A 21,878-nucleotide genomic window follows, 5' to 3' on the forward strand; every position below is an offset into this window, starting at 1 on the left:
ATCAATTCAAAGAGGCATGCATTTCTTTTTGGCCATATCCTATCACTTCCCTAAATTCCAATGTCATACATTTCATTTCCTATAAATAATTCCAGTTGGCTATGCCATAGACACATGAAACTACACTGTACAAAGATATCTCTTGAGCTCCTCCAATACCCTCATTCTCACAGTCTGTTCTTCCTCCTGTGTTCTGTGTTTCCCTTGATATTCCAACAAGAAGCCCAAGAGTCCTTCCTATCTCATTGTCATCTCATCTCATTGGCAACATCTTAATGTTCATTTCTACTGACTTGGTTCAAATCCTCATTTTTTTTCTTACTGAATTTCTTTATCAGATTCCTTGTTGATCTCCTTCCTTCAGTTGCTCCTTCCTGAAATCTTTACACTGTAGAGTACCATCAGGATATATCATTTTGGTACCTTCCCTTACACTTCCCAATTCCTCATATAATTTTCCATGTACAAAGGCCCCCTGATTTACAATGAAATCGCTTCCTGAGAAATCCATCATAAGTTTAAAATCTTCTCATCATAAGACAAAGTATTTAATACAATGCATCTACCAACAGTCAAGCTTAGCAACACAATACACTACAGAGTATTGGTTGTTTGCCCTTGTGATGATACAAGTAGCTGGGAGCTGTATCTTAATGCCCATGCCCAACATTGAGAGAGTTTCAGGTTGCATATAGCTGCATAAATTGCATAAACTGCCAGTTTAATTATGTATAATGACTCAAAAAGTAAGTAACCTACTGAATGCACATTCCACATCTCTCCACCACCACTACTCTTGATCCTCATGCGCACACACACACACACACACACACACACACACACACACAAACACACACATTACCACCAAAGACCATTAGCTCTTGTCTTTATATATTAAAAAAAAAAAATTTGAGAGAGAGAGAAAGAGTAAGGGCCAGAAACAAGATATACCATTCCAGGGCATATCCTCAGTGACCTACATCTTCCAACTAGGTCCTACCTCCTACAGTTTCTACCACCTCCCAATAATGCCATCAAATGTGAATCTTGCATTAGATTAATTCACTGATGAGGTCAAAACCATTATGATCCAGTCACTTTCCCAAATCTCTACCCCAAATATTGCTGCAGTGGGGGAATAAGCCCTTAACATGTGAGCCTTGGGGGACATTCCAGATCCAAATCATACCACCATGTAATTAATAATGAATTCATATCTCCTTTACAACTCCTTCACCAAAATGGTTGTCTTTGCTACTTTACAGGGCTTCCTTGGACAGTCTTCCAGAACCAGGGGGAATAAATAAAAAGAGAATAGATGGATCCTGAGACTCTTCTTATATTAGCCCCAGAATTGTATAGAAAGAACATCTTTGGAGAATGTATTATTAACTCAGCTGGGGAAAGGTGTGGAGACATTTCTAAAACCCACCCAGTGTTCCTTCCACCTGGAACCCATATCATTATTTTGCCTGAGAGACCAGCCTGTTTCCTGTTTTATTCCTAATCTATTGCCCTGCCAGGGTCTATACAGGCCTATCTGTCACCCTAATAAGCTGGATAATGTCTGCATCCTGGGATAGATTTTTGCTTTCTCAAAGACACTCTATTCCAAGAATTATAATGCTTTTTTATTAGTTTTTGAACAGTAAATGTATGTACTATTCATAGAGCATGCCAAAATAGTTTAAAAATGACACTATGGAAAATCATTAGCCAAGCACTTTGCAACTTTTTAAGACAGAATTTAAATGCACTTTCAGGCACTCTCATAAAAACAATCTTTTTCTTTTTCTGACTGTGACTGATTTTGACTCTGCTAGGAAAATCTCAAGGTGGAAATTTCCTGAGCTGACAGCAGGTCACACTAAATTAGAGCCATCACTCTTGGGGGGAGGCAGGAGTTAAAGAATATAACTGAATTTATTTCTCCTTAGCTATACATCCATGAAAGCATTGACCAGTAACTTTCTAATTTCCCAGTTTTAAAAATAGTGGATTAGATCTTCCATTCAGCTTCTCCTGTCAGGATGGGAACAAATAGATAACTCACAGTGAAGGTTTCTCACAGTACAGTGCAGAAAACTTTTTTTTTTCCCAAGACAAGATCTTTTCCTTTTATTTCTTTTCCAAGTTTATATTATTTTTCCATGGCACGTGATTGGAATATAAAAACCAGATACACTATACTCTGTAAATGGATCTCTAACATGGAAACCTGATTGAGGGGCACACAGACTTTCACCAGAAGTAGTGATTCATGCGGACTGAATCACAGCCCATGCATTCCCACCCTTCATCTCTCAAATGTTCTTTAGGAAAAATAGACTATTCCTCTGCCTCTAGATAGCTTTTATTTCCTAGTCACATTAATGGACACCCTAAACACTAAAATTTTAGTATGGGTAGATAACTATGAATTTAATCCAGTGTTTGAGAGATTTCCAGGAACTGAAGGCAAAGGGAACACTGGTTTCTATTAATGACTTTCATCCTCCCTCAACTTTTAAAAAGAGAGGTTTTTTCCTGTGCATCTATCCTGACATCACTCTAAACTTTGTTTTTTCTTATCTCTTCTTTTGGCATGTATTTTGTTCCCCAAATCCAAGGTAACTCCATAATCAGCTATAGTGACTAGAACAAACTATACGAAAGTTTAATGCATTGTAGCCCAAAGTATTTGCTTTTCCTTCCTTGTGTCTGTGGTTTGTCTGGGGTGACTGCTGCAAGCTGAAGTTGGGCTGTGCTTGGTCCCAGCCTTATATCGTTTCAAGTGGACTCTGTATGAATACACATACTCCTAAATCCAGAAGCTACACAAAGCACATTCTCAAGGTGGCTTAGAGGAATTCATGAAAGCAAGCACAAATCTATGATTCCTCTTAAGACCTACAGGCCTGTTTAGTTCTCTTTTCAATTTGAATCAACAACAGAATATGACTATGAATAGATAATTATTTTTACTGAAACATTTATTAATAAAAAGCTGTTTCCTCAAATAAAGGAAACAATTATCCTAATTTGTTCTTGATAAGTCAGTGTGAAGTACTACATTAAGGTTATGTCCTCAACTTTTAACAATTTAAGAAAACTATTAAAAATTTGAACTATACACAGAAAAAAGACATTCAAAAAGATGACTTAATTGGAAACTTGTTTATATGAAGAAAAATTGAAAAAAAAATAAAAGGTTTCTATCTTAAATAATAGAGATAATGATTATTTGATGTTTCTTAGTAAGTTTTTAAAAGATAACTGCAGTCCGGTTATTATCTTTGCTATTATTGAGGCCAAAAGTTGGAACAAAACCAGAATCAACTGTCTTTTGTATAGGTATAACTATTATTACTGATGGTTTAACAAGGGAATAGATACCTATATACTTGATATCTCTTTTCCAGGAAATACTCAGGAAAAGTTGGATGGTTTTCAAGCTTATTTGCAAATTAAAATATTAGGATATAATTCTATGCTCTAACGTGTCTAAAGAAAGATGCATAAGTTTTTACCCTTTCATTTACTTATTCATTTTCTTTTTAGTTTAGCAAGCGTTTTTTATTATAGCAAAAATGGAGAAAAACAAAACCTTCATGAACCTTACATTCTAGTGAAGAAAAAAGATGATAAATTTGTCAACAATTTCAGGTTGTGATAAGTTCTATTAAGAAAATAAGTGTTGGACTGGGAATATAACTCAGCAGTAGAGTGCTAACCTAGTATGCTTGAGGTACTGGGTTCAATCCCCAGCACCACCACACACACAGAAAAATTTAAAATTATTTGTTTCAAGAATGTTAAAAGTATAAGTTTTGTTTTTGCCTTTCTATCTCCAACTTCATCAATTTCCATTATCCTTAATTTCCATGGTCAAAACCAAATATTGAAGTCATGATATGGTAAAGCAGAGAAAGATATATAACTATGTACTAGACAAATCTGGTTTCCTTCTTGACTTGACCATTTACTAGGTATGTGATCTTAAATAACTTAGCCAGTTTAACCCTCACTTTTTGCTATAGTTTGGATGATGAAGGTCCCCAAGGGGTCAAAGCTTGGTTTCCAGAGCGATAGTGTTGGGAGGGGATATGGATCTTCAAGAAGTAATGTTTCATGGGAGCCATTTGAGTCACTGTTCTGACCTCAACCTGTCATCTTTCCTTCTGCTTCTCACCTTGAGATATTAACACTTACTTCAGCATATGCTTACATCATTATGTGCCATTTTCTCCAGAAATTAAAAATTTTCACATTAGGAACTGATCAATTTTGGATATGAACCTCCAGAACCATGAGCCATAATAAATCCTGTATGCTGTTTCAGGTATTTTGTTATAGTAAAAAGAAGTTGACTAATGAATTTTCTGTATAAAATGTGGGGAAACTGATACCAGTCATACAAGGATAAAATGAGATGACATGTGAGATAGCTACCTTTGTTGATAGCTATTTTACTGTAGTTCTCCCCACCCCATGTCCCTCCATCTTTCCCTTCTCTTGCCTCTTTCTGTCAACAGAAGGCTGACCCCCAGGGAGCACATCTCCTGTTTTCCCTTATTGGTTAACATTCACTTCAGCTTAGTTGAGGAATCACTCACAAAAGATTGGGATATGTGAGGAGAGAGGTCAGGGTATTTGTTCCCTGTTGAGTACATGCCTTGGCAGGTGTATTAGTAATAGCTCCAACCTTTCAAAACCAAGCCTTCCACAAGGCAGCCTCCTCTTTATAATTATAGTTCTCATTGGGCTCTTCTGGATCAAAAGGTCACTCTTTGGTAAGTGGTATGCATTCCTACTGACCTTTGTCTATGGATGACTTACTATCCTGACACCCTATACACATATTCATAAGTAATCCATTATTAAAGCTTCTTCATTTAAACCATCTGAGTAAAATTCTGTTTCCCATAGGGATTCTGACTGATAAAGGACTTAATACCAAAAATAACCACACAAAGTAGATCCTCAATTTGGTATTCTGAGACTGTGTTTGTTAAATTATTTGATAAATGCATGCTCTTCTTCAAAGAAAATGCTATGCCATGATGTAAGAATTACTCAGATATTACCAGTGTCCACATGGCACAGAAGGCCAGATATCATACATTTTGCATTTGGTTTCTATGGCAATATAAGAATTTAAAAGACTGTAGGAGTAGTGTTGGGATTATGGCTCAGGGGTAGAATGCTTGCCTAGCATGTGTGAGGTACTGGTTTTAATTCTCAGCACCACATATAAATAAATAAAATAAATATCCATTGACTTTTAAACAATATACAAAAAGTTTGACTTTAAAAAAAAAGACTGTAGGCGTGACTGTTTATGACTATTCTGGAGAACTTAACCTAAAAAAGAGGAAGTAAAAAACAAAAAGGATAAGTGGAAGAACTTACTTTAAAAACCAAAGCTTTAGTAGAAAACTATAAAACTCCTATAATGACCTCAAAAGAATCCATTTATATTAATAACTACAGGACAGACATGACTGAGAATTTGCCAAAAATATAATTGTGCCAGTGGTAGAATTGCTACATTTGGTAAACACACAACACTAACAAGGCCCTTTTAATAAAGTCAGAGCATTGGTTGAGAGGTTGCACTGTGAGACTTGTGATGAAGATATCTGGGTTGATTTGAAAATGTGAACTTTAATTTCCCACATCAACCCAAGATCATTTTGCAGAAGAAGTAGCCTCTCTTCCCTGTATAAGAAAAATAATCTTAGAGGCTGGAGTTGTGGTTCAGTGGTAGAGCCACAACTCTTGCCTGGTGTGAGGCCCTGGGTTCCATCCTCAGCACCTCATTATAAATACATAAATAAAATAAAATAAAATAAAAGATCCATTTACAACTAAAAAAAATTAAAATAAAAAAATAACCTTTATATACATAAAGATGCTTCAATGACCTCATTTGGTATTCTGACTCACAAAGAAATACCAGATCTTCTGAAGACACATCTCCATCAGCTCTCAAGAAAGCTAGATCCCAGCATCCATCAGTTGGAAAATTACTAAGCCTATTTCCAGAGGAAACAAAGTATGCCTATTAGGATTGAAAAAATCTTTCAAAATTGCATCATCAGGAACCTGATGAATTGTGTAGGAATGTTTTCTAAAAGAGTTAAACTGGAATAGATAAAACATATTGAAGAACTGAGCCAAATTTTCCATGGAGATATACTTACCCAGTATTCTGAATTTAGTGTACCATCCCAAACAGTTTTAAGCATCTCTAGTGTTTTCCTTTGTTGGTTACTCAATCCTGGATTCAAAGAAAACCAATATTTCATGAGGTGAAGATGCTAAAACTTCCTTGTTCTTATGTGAAAGAAGGTATCCAGTAGCTTAGAGAATTGAGAACCTCCAGGTAGATTTATTATAGACAACATGTCCATCAGGAATTGCCAAAAAACAGACAATCTCTCAGGGTAATATAGGAGACACTATCCTAGAAAAGCTCTATCTATGTTAGCTTTCTTCAGTGAATTGAAAATAAAAGTGGGATGCTAACTTTTTATTAGGATCTCTCATTTTAATGGGAATAATTTTGGAGTGGGAAAGGCCATGTGGTAATGCTTAACCTTCAAAGCAAAGGTGGTTGCAATTACCATAATTAGCCATAGAGGTGGATGGCAGTCAATGTTTTGACCTGCAGACATCTGGTTGTTTAATGACAATTCTACAGAATAAGAGTAGATGGGCAGCTGACAACTATTACTTGGTCTGTGTAATTGGAAAAAAATATATGTCAGGTTAACAGAAATATAACTGGAATCACCAAAGGGAGAGTTCACAATTTGTAGCCTCCCACTCAAGTTTGCAGACCTAGGAATTTCCTGAAGAAGGACTATGCAAGTCAGCCCCTAGTAATAAGTTTATATGGATCTTACAGAATTATTATGAATTACCCAAAACTTTCAATAATTGTAGCAACTATTCCAAATATATTGGAATATATTGACTGGTGAAAATTATCATAGCCTCAGTTTCCTAGCATAGAAACTATTAACATGACAAAATGTTTTTTTCTCAGTCTCTGGAGATGCTATATGAAGCCATTGAATTTGGGGACAAGAAACCATCTCCGTTTGAGAAGCAGATTTCTGGAGCATTGTTTTCACTATAGAAAGTTGTTAATGCATGGAGAAAAGATTTGTTTCCTTTTTCATTGCAAAATTTTTTGCCAAGACCCCTGGAAAAAAAAAAAGATTAACAAGAGAAAAACTTAAATATTTATTTAATATAGTTTTATTTTTCATGAGCCCCTTCAGAAATTAAGACCCAAAGATAAAGGAAAAGTGATTTTTATGGACAATTGTACAGAAATACGATTGAAAGCAAAAATGGTATGATCTAATGGTAAGACAACTTGGGGGAAACCTTACGAAGGCCTGCACTTTTGTTGAGATTTTTTTCTATGACCTTCCTCTCTTTTAGGCATAGGAAAGACCACTCTAGATTGAGGTTCTTATGATCTATTTTAGAGGAAGAGCAGAGAATTCTTTTATAAACTGCTTCAGAAGGAAAGGTGGAAGGAAGCCAGACTGGCTTGCCTGGTTCTGCTGTTTTCTCAAATGCCAAAAGCTGTGTTTTGGGGTAGTGTATCCTAAACTCCATCACTAAAATCTATTTATAGACATCTAGCTGGAAATCATACTTATCATTTTCTCTTTTAGGTAGGTCTATCCTACAGACAAACTTGTATAGCTATGCAGAAACCCATCTTCCACCCTGCAGATAAGGGTAATACACAAGAGGTTACAAATGCTATGTGAGTCCCTACATAGCCACTGGAATACAGCTGGCCTACCAGTCCAGACTGGTCAAGGTTTCATGAAAGAAGAGATAGAAATAGAGATAGAGATGTGGGGGGGGGGCAGGGAGTAGGGGAGGGGGGACAGAGGGAAGGAGAGAAAAAAAGGAGAGGGGTTGAAGAAGGGAGGGGAGGGAGAAGGGTTGAAGGAGGGAGGGGGGAGGGGCTGAGACAGAGAGCTTACAAACTATTTAAGCTTTTGTATTTGGGGGTCGCCTTTTCCAGCTAAACATTACCTTAACTACTATACTTTGAAAACTGAATGTTGCTGTTGCCCCATGCCCCCTTCCCCTTACTGTTCCTAAATTAATTCTTTATAGCTCCTTCAACTTAACTATTAATCAAATAGATACAAACTAAAGCTTCTGCACATCAAAGGAAACAATTAAGAGCATGAAGAGAGAGCCTGCTGAATGGGAAATCTCTGCCAGCTGCTCCTCTAATAGGGGATTAATAATCTGAATATATGAAGAACTCAAAAAAAAAAAAAACACCAAAAAACAATCAATTAACAAATGGCCAAAAGAACTAAACAGGTACTTTACAAAATAAGAAATACAAATGGCTAACAAATATATGAAAAAGATGTTCAACATCTCTAGAAATCAGAAAAATACAAATCAAAACTTCATTGAGATTTCATCTCACTCCAGTCAGAATGTCATCATAAATACAAATAATAATAAATGCTGGTGAAAATGTGGGGAAAAGGTACACTTATGCACTGTTGGTGGGACTTCAAATAACTACAACTACTCCGGAAAGAAGTATGGAGATTTTCAAAGAACTAGCAATGGAACCACCACAAGACCCAGCTATCTTACTCCTTAATATTTCTAAAGAACTGAAATCAGTATACTCTAGTGTTTCAAGCCAAACTTCAATATTTGCAACAGTGCAGTTCACAGTAGTCAAGTTATGAAACCGGCCCAGGTGCCTGTCTGCAGATGAATGGATGAAGAAAATGTGGCATCTATATACAATGAAGTCCTATTTAGCCATAAAAAAGAATGAAATTGTAGCATTCTCTGGTAAATAGATAAAACTGGAGAACAACACACTAAGTGAAATAAACCAGACTCAAAAAGTCAAGGGTTGAATGTTTTCTCTCATATGGGGAAGTTAAAATAAGGGGAAAAAAGTGGATATGAAGAATACAATAAAAATAGAAGGGAGATCAGTGGAGTAGAGGAAGGGGATAGTGGGACAAAGAAAAGAGAGGGGTAAGCACTGGGGACTTAAATGAAGCAAATTATATTCCATGCATGTATAATTATAAAAATGAACCACAATACTATGTATAACTATAATGTACTTATAAAAATATATAAAGAATGTGATGTTTTCATGTATCACTTTATAAAAAACTAATAATATTCACTGAAAGTGCAAATGTGGAAAGTAGCACTTACTAATTGATGGTGGGTTGACAAACTGATACAAGTTCTTTGGAGGAAAATTTGACATAATTAATAAAAAGTATGAAAGCACAGACTCTTTGATCTAACAATAATATCTCTAGGAAGCCATACTATTTATACAGAAAGTTCTGTTTATAAAAACATTCATTGTAGCATTATTTTCAGTGCAAAAAAACTTAAAGCTATTAATAGGAAGAGCATAGATTAGTGTTTGCCTGTATTTTGAAATTCTATACCACAATTAAAATGAGATTGGTCCACATAGAAGAATTGAATAAGTAATATAAAAATGTCCGGAGCTGGGGATGTGGCTCAAGCGGTAGCGCGCTCGCCTGGCATGCGTGCGGCCTGGGTTCGATCCTCAGCACCACATACAAACAAAGATGTTGTATCCGCCAATAACTAAATAATAAATATTAAAAATTCTCTCTCTCTCTCTCTCTCTCTCTCTCTCTCTCTCTCTCTCTCTCCTCTCTCACTCTCTCTTTAAAAAAAAAAATGTCCATAATATCACATGAAACAAATAAGTATTGGTGTGTGAGGACCCAACATGGCGGCCGGCGAGGAGGCAGCACTTTCAATGCCTCTGCAGTAACGGGATCAGAGAAACCCATTCATACACCTACATGTGACCTGCTGAGAAACTTCTAGCAAAATTCCGCTGAAAGGAGACCTGCCGGGAATTACATCAAATAAATTAATAGGAGTAAACAGTAACTCAGCGGTCAAACAGAACAAGAAGCAACATGAGCAGCACGAAAAAGCAAGGAAGAAAAGGAATACAAACAATGCAGGACAGCCTAAATATTCAGGAGGATATAGAGTCATCAGAAAAAATGGTCATATAAAGAACTCAAGGAATACCTTAGACAGATGGAATGGAACCTTAACGAGGATACGAGACAGCAAATTCAAGCAGCGAAAGAACACATTGAGAATGAATTACATAAACAGATAAAAGAAGAAGTTAAGCATCTTTATCAGAAGACAGAGATTATAAAAAAGAATCAAACAATAATCTTAGAAATGAAGGAAATTATAAACCAAATTAAAAACTCAAATGAGAGTATCACTAATAGAGTGAAGCAAGTAGAAGCCAGAACATCAGATAATGAAGACAAAATATATCATCTTGAAAAGAGTCTAGCCAACTCAGATAGGCTGGTTAAAAATCATGAGAGAAACATCCAAGAGATATGGGATAACATAAAAAAACCAAATTTAAGAGTCATTGGGATAGAGGAAGGAATAGAAATTCAAACCAAGGGAATGAGTAACCTGCTACATGAAATAATTACAGAAAACTTTCCAGAAATAAAAAAGGAAACAGATATACAAATTGTAGATGCATACAGGACACCGACCATACAAAATCACAGTAGACCAACGCCAAGACACATTGTTATGAAGATATCCAATATACAGAACAAAGAGAAAATATTAAAAGCTACAAGAGAAAGGAGGCAGATTACATTCAGGGGTAAACCAATAAGGTTAAGAACGGATTCTTCATCACAGACGCTGAAAGCGAGAAGATCCTGGAACAACGTATTTCAAACACTGAAAGACAATGGTTGCCAACCAAGAATTCTGTATCCAGCAAAATTAAGCTTCAGGTATGACAACGAAAGAAAAATCTTTCATGATAAACAAAAGCTAAAAGAATTTGCAGCCAGAAAACCAGCATTGCAAAGCATCTTGAGCAAAACACTACACGAGAAAGAAATGAAAAACAATAACCAAAGCCAACAGTGGGAAGTACCTCAGTAAAGACAGACGGAGAGGGGAAAGCTAATCATGGAGAAACAAACTAAATTAAAAAAAAAAAGAGAGAGAGAGAGATAAATAATCAAACATGGCTGGAAGTACAAACCATATATCAATAGAAGAAACTCTAAACATTAATGGTTTAAACTCTCCAATAAAGCGACGTAGGCTGGTAATATGGATTAAAAAAACAAATCCAACAATATGCTGCCTCCAGGAGACACATCTGACTGGAAAAGACATACACAGGCTGAAGGTGAAAGGCTGGGAAAAAATATACCACGCACACGGTCCTCGCAAGCAAGCAGGGGTGGCCATCCTCATATAGAATAAAATCAACTTCAAGACTAAGTTAACCCAAAGGGATAAGTAAGGACATTATATACTGTTAAAAGGAACCATTCACCAACAAGATATAACAATTATCAATATTTATGCACCAAATAATGGTGCTGCGACATTCATAAAACAAATTCTCCTCAAGTTCAAGAATCAAATAGACCACAACACAATAATTATGGGTGACTTCAACACACCTCTCTCACCATTGGACAGATCCTCCAAACAAAAGTTGAATAAAGAAACTATAGAACTCAATATCACAATCAATAACCTAAACTTAACTGACATATATAGAATATATCAACCATCATCAAGTGGATATACTTTTTTCTCAGCAGCACATGGATCCTTCTCAAAAAGAGACCATATATTATGCCATAGGGCAACCCTCAGTAAATATAAAGGGGTGGAGATAATACCATGCATTTTATCTGATCATAATGGAATGAAACTGGAAATCAATGATAAAAGAAGGAAGGGAAAATCCTATATAACATGGAAAATGAACAATATGTTACTGAATGATCAAGGGGTTACAGAAGACATAAAGGAGGAAATCAAAAAATTCTTAGAGATAAATGAAAATACAGACACAACTTATCGGAATCTATGGGACACAATGAAAGCAGTTTTAAGAGGGAAATTCATCGCCTGGAGGTCATTAGGCAAATCCACTCACCAATACACATATATTTAAATATAAATTTGATGAAAAAATATTAGTGTTCATGAAAAACTGAAATTCAATGTAACTATTATACTAATAATTCTTGTTTAAAAAAAAACCCTACAGATGAAGGTGTATTTTAAGTTAACATTTAATCAAAATTGTGTTTTCTGAAAAATATTAAAGTACATATTAAAATACATGTCTTCTTTTATATCAGATATTCTTAAAAGGGGTATGCATTAGAGACCCCAATAAAAATGTTTAAAACACATATTTAAACTAAACACTTAGATTTGAATTCTCCTATATTCAACCTTCATTTGCACACTGATTAAAAAAAAAAAAGAAGAATCTATTTTGACTACAGACCAAAGGCTGCAATTACTATTTATTTCTGCTCTAAGTTTGCTCCACTAGACCCAGATCCTGTCAGTCACAGACCTATTTTTAGTTCAAGGGCCTTCCAAATAGGAACAAGCTGAAGCTCTCCCCCATCTTCCCATTAAAAAACCTGCAGCTTAGAGTCCATTTACTCATAAGTAAAAAATAGCTACCTTAATTATTTTTATATTTCATCTCTTATTAACAAATGAAAGTTGATATGCAAACATTAAATCAGAAGAACACATTTTAGGTTCAATATAAAATCTAAGAGTCATTTTACAGCATTATGTTAATGATTTTATTTTATTATGGTAATCATTATATTACGATTTTATGCAGAAACTAATAATGGCATCCACTGAAAAATCTTTTTGAATTCTTAATTGGGTCAAATTATTTAAAAATTAACTATGAATATTATAGTAAAAAGTAAGGGGAAATCTCCCACAAAACACAGACTGTTTTATAATAATAATAATAATAATAATAATAATAATAATAATAAAAAGAGGTAAGAAATTGGCTAGTGTATTAATTAAGCTCCCAAGAATAAAGTATCTCAAAATTGTTATGCCAGGTAAAAGCTAATGAGATATTATATGAGAGTATAGAACAACCATCATTATCTATGAGAAATGTTTCTGCTGTTGTTAAAAAGGATATATAACACTTGGCTTAATTTGGTAGTCTTCAAAATTTTACTTTTGTGTACTTAATACATAAAAAACTAAGATCAATTACTAACTACTCAACAGAGGTTTTTTGTGTTACACACATTACTCATTAAACAAATGCAAATGATAGTCACAAGGAAAAGAGCTTCTTACCTCTCAAATAACTTGTTGCTGCTTTGCATGCTTTGCTCTTAATTCAGACACCTCCTTCCAAAGGGACTCATTCTCACTATTATAATTTTAAAAAAAATAAAATAAATAAAAAGATTTAGTCAGAAAACCAAACCCCAGTATCTTTAATTAAGAATACTAGAGAATTAAAAAACACAAACCTAGAGAACTTAACTGTGTTTGTTTTCAGTATGATATGTATTTTTATGAGACCAGAAAGCTGGTTCAATAATACAGGAATGACAACTATCAACACAACTCCAGAATCATTCCTTCTTTTTTTTTTTTTTTTATTTTTAAAATGTGTATTGGATAGTATCCTTATATGACTTTCACAGTGAAAACAGACAGGAATAACACACTTCTGTGTTAAAAAAGGAGGGAGACAGAAGTGGAGTTTTCCAGATGTTACGTGGTATGATACCACAACCAGCGGTGTTCCATTAATCAAGCATTAAAAAGATCTGCAGAAATACAAAACAATGTCACGCTTGCCTAATATGTCACTGTGTTAACGTGGAGTCAGTTTGTTGTTTTTTTGTTTGTTTGTTTGTTTGTTTTTTACAAAAACAAGATACAGCCGTCTTCAGTTTCCTTAAAGTCTGAGCCTGAAAGTGGAAGTGTCAAAATATGGCAGAAGAAATTTAAACCAAGCTGGGTGTGTTTTTACGTGATTTAAAACACGAGCAAAAAAGAATTTCTGAGCACCAACTTCTGCATGATAAATTAGAATGAGTTTTTAATTTCGGGATGGCAGTCTACAAGGATGATCCACCGACTACATGAAACTTGTTTGCAGATTAAAATTATACTTCAGAAAGTAACACTTGCCTGAATTCAACCAGCAACCCAGTGTCCGGAGAGAGAAAATAATTCCACATTATCAAGCCCCCTTCAGAAGTACTGTGCTCTCTGCCCTCCTTTGAACAGATCTCTGCTCGCCACAGTCCAATCAGCTTTGAATCAAAAATTTGTGTACTGAAAACAAGCTTGAAGTGGGACAACACACAAAGCAGGCCAGAATCATCCCTTTGGTTTCAGTTTTCACGATGCACCCTTGAGACTAGGCATGCTGATTCAACACAGTTGGACAGCTTCAACCAAACTCACTAAATATCACACCGATTAACTGTGCCCAGGCAGAGATGACCTGGCAAAAATCTCAATATCTGTCCCGAATCCGTTCTCCTAAGTCCCGGTGACGAAGTCTCTGGGGCAGAAGTCCCGAACATTCAGAACCGCAGGCTTCCTCCCCTCAGGACTCGAGTCCCCGCAGCCCAGGCAGTAGCCGTGGCGGCCCTGCCCGGCACCAGCTGAGCTCTCCCGTTAATCCTGTCCAATTCTGCCGCTCCCACCGCGTCCCGACAGCCTTCCAGCTCTGCGGACCCCACAGCACAGAGCAACAGGGCCAGTCGGCCCTTCCCGCTCAGTAGAGGCCGGCGGGACCATCAGGCCACAGAGACAATGGGGCTGGCGGGCCGGGGGCGGCAGGCGCCGAGGCCGGGCGGCGCCTGCCTCCTTCCCTCTTCCGCCCACGGCCCGCCTTCCAGCGCCCACAGAGTCCCCACTGCCCCGGCACGACCCCATCGCAGCCCCAGGGCCGCAGCTCAGCAGCAGCTAGGCGGGAAGCGCAGGGGAGGCCGCGACATGCCAGGGCCGAGGAGGGGGCATGGGCCGCCACCATGTCTGCCCGCCCCTCCCAGAAGGTGGGTGCCCGGCAGACAAAGCGCTGCGGCGGCGCGGGCGGAGCGGGCGCCCAGGCCGACCCCGTCGACCCCCAGGAATAAGCGGGTCCTGGAGCCCCGGAAACCGGCGCCTAATGCAATAAACAGGAAATCGCGGGGATGATCTTATCATTCCTTCTTAAATGTATTATCTGCTATTCATGGCAAAATAAAAAAAAAAAAACCTTAAACACACTTCTACACCATCTACATTACACAAATGGCCCGATTCCAAAGAATACGTTGCCATTTTCTATTTAATGTTTGAAAAAGCCATTGATGAGCCACAGCCTGCGTTTGAACGTCTACCTACTCCCCTGACAGCTCTCCTCATAAAAGATCCCAGATGCAACGCGCGGGGTGTGTGCGGGTGGTCAGGTCCTAGGGTTCAGATTGCCCCAGCCAACCCCGCGCCCAGAGCCCGGCCGGGATCTCCGGTTCCCATCCCTCCCCAAGCCGATGGAGGACGAGTGGGCAATAACGTGGCCCCCGCGCCCTAGGTACCTCCTCTGCCTAGGCTGCGCGGGGCCGGTTGGAACGCGACCCGGCGGGACCGTTACGGGCCGCCCCTCCCCCACCGAGGCCCGCGGGGAGCGCACGGTGCGGCCAGGCCCAGGCCCCTCGTGAGCGACACCAGGCTCCTCCAGAGGCTGCGCCAAGGCCGCGCAGTGCCTCACAGCCGCCGAGCGCCGCGGGCCGCGAGAGACAACCCCGCGGGAGGGAGGGGGGAGGCGGTTTGGAGGCCGCGGTGCCCCGACCATACCTGGCTCCAGGTGACGAACTCCTTGCTGTGGGCTTCCTCCACAGCTTGCTGAGGAAAGCCGCACGTTCCAGCTCTGCCTCCATGTTAACCGGAGGCGGAACGCAGCGCGGTGCTGGGGCAGGCGGTGCCAGGCGGTGCGGGTCGGAGGCGGTGCGGGGCAGGCGGTGCCGGGGCAGGCGGTGCCGGTCGGAGGCGGTGCCAGGCGCAGGCGGTGCCCGGTGCAGGCGGTGCCGGTCGGAGGCGGTGGCGGCGCAGGCGGTGCCCGGTGCAGCCGGTGCCGGTCGGAGGCGGTGGCGGCGCAGGCGGTGCCGGTCGGAGGCGGTGCCGGGGCAGGCGGTGCAGGCGGCGGTTGCTCCCCGAGACCGCCCACCACGCAGGCGCAGTAGCTCTCGGCCCGCCCCCCACCCAGCCCCGCGGGGCGCTCAGCTAGGCTGGCAGGCCCGGCTACCGCAAGATTACTCAGCAAATACTTAGGAGATTGTGTTTCTTTATTTTTGTATTTTATCCAATACTTTGTTTAACTAGTAATTTGCTTTTGAGGCAGCATCATACAGGCATTTGTCAAAACATTGACCATTGCAAGATATTAACCAGTTGCTAAATTTTAGATGTAATTCAACCAGAGGAACAAATATTTAAACTGAGGGTCAAAAGAACTAGGAAAAATTGTCACATAATATCCTCAAATTTACCAAGACCAGAGTAGATGTATTTACAGAGAATTCGTGACTTTCAGGACTCCTCACACATATAAATTCTCTTTAGAGTTTAAGTCAGGTATAATGACATAGATGAGGCAGCAAAAAGGCAAAAAAAGTACAAAAGTAAACAACTAGTAGTAGGGTGGGTTTGCAGGCTTCCTTCCCCGTACTTCCCCATCCCCATCAATGGCACCCAGGGTGGCCAACCCCACTCCTTTTCAGGCTTATAACTATGCATTGTGCAATCTTCAGGGATTCTGAGATCTTTATGCAATGTTAGTGCTGCCAGAATATGCTCTCTTGGGTTGGTCTTAAGCCATGAGGGATATAGGATTCATATTCCTGTTTAAATATGAACATTCTTCTCTTTTCACCCATGGGTCCCTTCCTTGTCTTTCTTGGTGAGGTGGTATGAGGAGGGCACCATGCAGTCAACGTTACTAGACGATGTGCTGTTCTGCATATATTTTGTAAGATTCTGAAAGATAAATTTAATGTGGCCCATAAATGAAGTATTGTCCAGATTTCCTTCCTCCTCTGTATAAGACAATATTTGTTAATCATCATTATTCTTTGAGAAGAAAAATCAGCAGCTGGATGAAAATATCCATGGGCAGTATGAGGGATATTTCGGAATCATCAGTAATGATGTAACCAGCATTCAGCAAATGGTATTAGGGAGCTGCATAGGTAAGATGTGCATTGTTTCAACACAAACAGGTTCTGATGAGCCATGACATTGGATAATAACAGTCTCACAGTAGGAGATAGTGAAATTAGCACAGTTGAGAACAAAGAACATAAGAGGATGGTTCATAGCTCTGAACAGTAAGAGGTGACATCTGGACAATGTGAGACTTCACATGACTAGATAATAAACATACAAATACTTCTTTTCTACCCATTATTATAATCTTCATCAATACCTTGCTAATTTTACAGTGACCTATTAGATCTGCAATTAATTAATTAATTAATTTGATGCTGAAGACTGAGCCCAGGAGCGCTTGACAACTAAACCACATCCCCAGCCCTCTATAATTTATTTGAAGTCAAATTATTTAGATAGGAATTCTACAAAAATATTTTCCAAGGTCTCAAAAAGCTCACAGGGGTTTACAATTATGTAAGTACTTCCAGTTGCAATTTCAGACTTTTTTCCCCCTAAAGTTTTGATATAATTAATTTTAATACTTAGGAGAGAATAATGAATCAAACAAAATGGGAAAGATAAACTTTGCTGGGCTTCCCTATAGCATGTTTTAATCAGTGCTGAACTTTGGAATTAGGAGTTGGAACTTGAAATTAAGATATAATTGGGTGAGGCCTTAATTCTGCTATGTTTGTGTAATCCTCAGCAAGTCTCTAACTGCAACAAGTCTGTTCCATTTTCCTCATAAAGTTGTTTATGAAGATGGAATAAAAGAATTTTATAAGCAACTAACAGTGTTTTTCAATATTTTCATAAACCATTAAATGGAGAAGACAATGCACCAAAATTGTATGCTAAAGATACTGTCATAATTAATTTATAATTTTTTGTTATATGAAAAAATTTTTTTTGAGTTGTAGATGGACACAATGCCTTTATTTTATTTGTTTATTTTTATGTGGTGCTGAGGATTGAACCCAGTGCCTCACACATGCTAGGCAAGTGCTCTACCACTGAGCCACAACCCCAGCCCTTTTTTTGTTATTTTTTAACATAAAGATAGATAGTAAAATTTTTATTTGTGCTCTTAAAAATAAAAAAAAATCTACTAATATTCAGTAAATCCGTAATTGTTATTATAATTAATCTTGTACTCAGAATCATCACGGGGGTTGACACATAGGTACAATCTGATGTTCTTGTACTTCAGGTAGTGAGTGTAAGAATGAGTCAGTGGAAAAGTAGAAGGAGTCTTTTCACCATCTCTTACTCCAAAAACTTGTAGCTAATTTGAAGGAAAGCAACACTAACTGAATCCCATGCTTCTTTTCATTTAATTCAGATTGCTTGTAATGGATGATACCTTTTTTGAGAGGCTAGGGTTGACCAACACTTTAAGTCCCTTTATATTTCTGGGATTCCACACATAATTGCAGTAGGCCCTCCATATCTTACAGTAGGCCTTTCACATCTGTGGATTCAATCAACTACACATAGAAAATATTCGGAAAAAGGAAAATTGTATCTATACCAAATATATAATGACATTCTTCCTTGTTATTATTTCCCATACAACACAGAATAACAGCTACTTTGATAGCATTTTCATTGCATTAAGTACTATGAATAATCTAAAGATGATTTAAATGTCCAGGAGGATGTGCATAGGTTATATGCAAATATTATGCCATGTTATATAAGGGCCTTGAGCATCTACAAATTTTGGGTTCCACAGGGGGCATGAAGGTGGGATTGTGTGTATAGAGGTGTCCTGGAAGCCAACCCTGTGGATAACAAGGGGATAACTATAGTGTTGGTGACAGATAGAATCTGTCTTGTATAATAGATATTCTCATACTTGATATTTGTATCCCCAGAGATATATGATGTGAGCACATAACCTTTATTCTACAACCTAGACAAATACAGAACCTCTTCTAACTTTTTTCATGTTTCATATTAATTATTCAGAATATTGCATTTCATTGTGGCATATTCATAATGCTTATAACATAGTTTGCTCAGATTAATTTCCTACTACCACCTTTTACTCTCTCTTATACCTCCCCTTTCTCTACAGTTAGTTTCCCTTTTACATTCATGATGTCCCCCTTCACCTCTTCCTTTAAATTTCTCATATGGGAGAAAATATATAATACTTTTGAATCTGACATTTTGCTTAGCACGATGGTCTTCATATCCATCCATTTTCTTGTAAATGACAGGATTTAATTCTTCTTTACAGTTGAATTAAACACCATTATGTATATATACATCATATTTTCTTTATATATTCATTTCTTCACAGATATCTAGACTAATTTCATATCATGGTTATTCTGAATTGTACCACTATAAACATAGGTATGCATGTATCTGTAAAGTATGCTAACTTTGATTCTTTTGTGTAAATGTCTGGATTGGTATAACTGGATCACATGGTAATTTTATTTTTAGTTTTTTGAGGAACCTCCATACTTGTTCTAATTTGTATTCCTACCAACTATGTTTAAGAGTTCATTTCCCCCCCTATCCTTGTCAACATTAATTATTATTTGTGTTTTTGATGACTGCCAGTCTGGTTGGAATGATAACCTCTTTTGACTTTGAATAAGAAGTTACTGATTCAAAGGAGTAAGATTTGGAGAAAATCCATTTTGGAGATGAATAGTGTCAGCAGAAGTGGCAGTAATACTGTTTCTAGCAGTGTTACTATGGTTTTACTACAATATTACTATAGCAGTATTACTATGGCTTTCGATGTTCAGTGCCAAAAGCTATGGCAGACCTGTCTCCAACCTTTAGTGACAGAAGCAGTGGTGACTTTTATGGACTGGTTCTGGAAGTTGGCCTTGCTTTGTTGCCCTCATTTCCTCCTGCTCTCCAATGCAAAGAATTGTGAACAACATTGTAAGTTCTCAAATAATACCCATTTTCGCAAAGTCGGTGTTGGTTTCTGTTGTTTGCAACTTCAAACCTTCTGATGATGAAAGTTCCATGCTGCTTTAACTATTGTTTTATTGTGATACTGGAACCCTTCCCTGATTTTCTTTCCATTTAGGTATCTACTGAGGCTCTTCTCATTCTGATCTCACATTTTTTTTCTGATCTCCTCTCCCACTGGAAGATGAAAACAGTGTGATATTCTTTATTGTTGAACATTTTACATTGGAAATTAGTCCTGTTGCTTCCTGGAGTCAACTTTCTAGAACAGAGGTTGTTGAATGTTGTAGAAAGAAGAGGCCACTATATCTGAATAGATTAAGCTCATTTATAAGTCTTTATCTTTATATCAACATATTTTTATATTCTTTAGCAACTTCATACTTGAGATGCAGAGATTTTGTCATTAAATTATGTGCACTTATTTTTAGGTAATTTTCACTTTGTTGCATAATGAAACTTCCATTATTTAGAAACATAAAATTTCAGAATACTTTTATTGACATCCCTTCCCCCTTCTCTGAGAATTTAAAGATTGTGCATGTATGGGGCCCAATTCCTGATGTTTTTCATTGCAATATTTGTACTGATTCCTTCCAACCAAGATTATAACTAATTTAGAGTTTATTAAAAAGTTATTATGCTGACATTTAAACTTATTTTGGTGGTAAATGTGGCAGAACTTTCTTTAAATACCACAAGGAGAAAAATTTTAACAAAAAAAATCATTTTATAGGTTTTCAATTAGTTTTTTTTAAAAGCACTAATGGTGACACATTCTGAACACATAAAAAACCAACAAAATTTCACACTTAAAAGTCGACTCTACTTAATTAGTTTAAGTAGTAAATCTTACTCTAAAATAAAAATGAAAATCACTAATTTTGAGTACTTTTTAAACAAATTCCAGATGCTCAGTTAGTGCAATAAAGTATATTATATTGTCATACACATGCACGACTGACTCTTACATAAAATGAGTTTCCTTATAGTTTTGAAGCTTGAAAATAAAGTAGCAATTCAGAGGACAAAAGTTTCACTCAAATCTTATCTAATTTTTAAAAAGAGAAACTCATGATATTATGTAGACAATTTGAGTTAGCTCTTTATTCAGTAAAAACATGTGGTATGGAGAATCTATTAGTTTTCTATTGCTTCTATAACAAATTACCACATATATTGGATTAAAACAACTCAAATATGTTATTTTACAATTCAGTAGAAGTATGAAATGAGTCGCATTGAGCTAAAATGAAGATATAAGTAGGACTGCATTCCTTTGTGTAGGCTGTGGAAGAAAACTGGGTTCTGCTTGTAGTCCCAGCAGCTCAGGAGGATGAAGAAGGAAGATTGCAGGTTCCAAGCCAGCTTAGCAATTTAGCTAGACCCTGTCTCTAAATAAAATATAAATAAGGGCTGTGGATGTGGTTCAGTGGTTAAGCACCTTTGGGTTTAATCCCCAGTATCAAAATAAATAAATAAATAAATAAATAAATAAATAAATAAATACTCGGTCCTCATGTTTTCCAGCTTTGAGAGGCTGTCCATATCCCAGAACTACTCCATTGTGTAGTCTGTGGGTAAAAATCTGGGCATCAACTTACAAGATCATCAGAAAGGCAGATTCTTGGGCTTATCACATACCCACTGATCTAGGATCTGCAGTTTAAACAGGATCCTCAGGTGAGATTCATGCACATATTAAAAGTATGTAGAAAATCAATCTCTTCCTTCCTTCCTTCTTTCTTTCCTTCTTTCTTTCTTTCTTTCTTTCTTTCTTTCTTTCTTTCTTTCTTTCTTTCTTTCAATCCAGGTGTATTTACCCACTGAGTCACATTCCTAGCCCTTTTTAT

The 21,878-nt window shown here is 37.6% G+C and overlaps 1 long non-coding RNA gene across 1 annotated transcript in view; it reads right to left on the bottom strand.

Moving 5' to 3' along the window:
• Window positions 1-15,836, bottom strand: part of LOC143401063 (uncharacterized) — a 78,434-nt gene extending 62,598 nt beyond the window's left edge. Inside the window, exons 1-2 of the long non-coding RNA XR_013091579.2 lie at window positions 15,730-15,836; window positions 13,225-13,300 (exon numbers count right to left, since the gene is read on the bottom strand). This is a non-coding gene — a long non-coding RNA (uncharacterized LOC143401063). The remainder of the gene's footprint in view (window positions 1-13,224; window positions 13,301-15,729) is intronic.
• Window positions 15,837-21,878: the final 6,042 nt, after the last annotated feature.

The sequence above is a fragment of the Callospermophilus lateralis genome, chromosome 6 (genome assembly GCF_048772815.1).
Source record: "Callospermophilus lateralis isolate mCalLat2 chromosome 6, mCalLat2.hap1, whole genome shotgun sequence".
In the NCBI taxonomy this organism is placed as follows: domain Eukaryota; kingdom Metazoa; phylum Chordata; class Mammalia; order Rodentia; family Sciuridae; genus Callospermophilus; species Callospermophilus lateralis.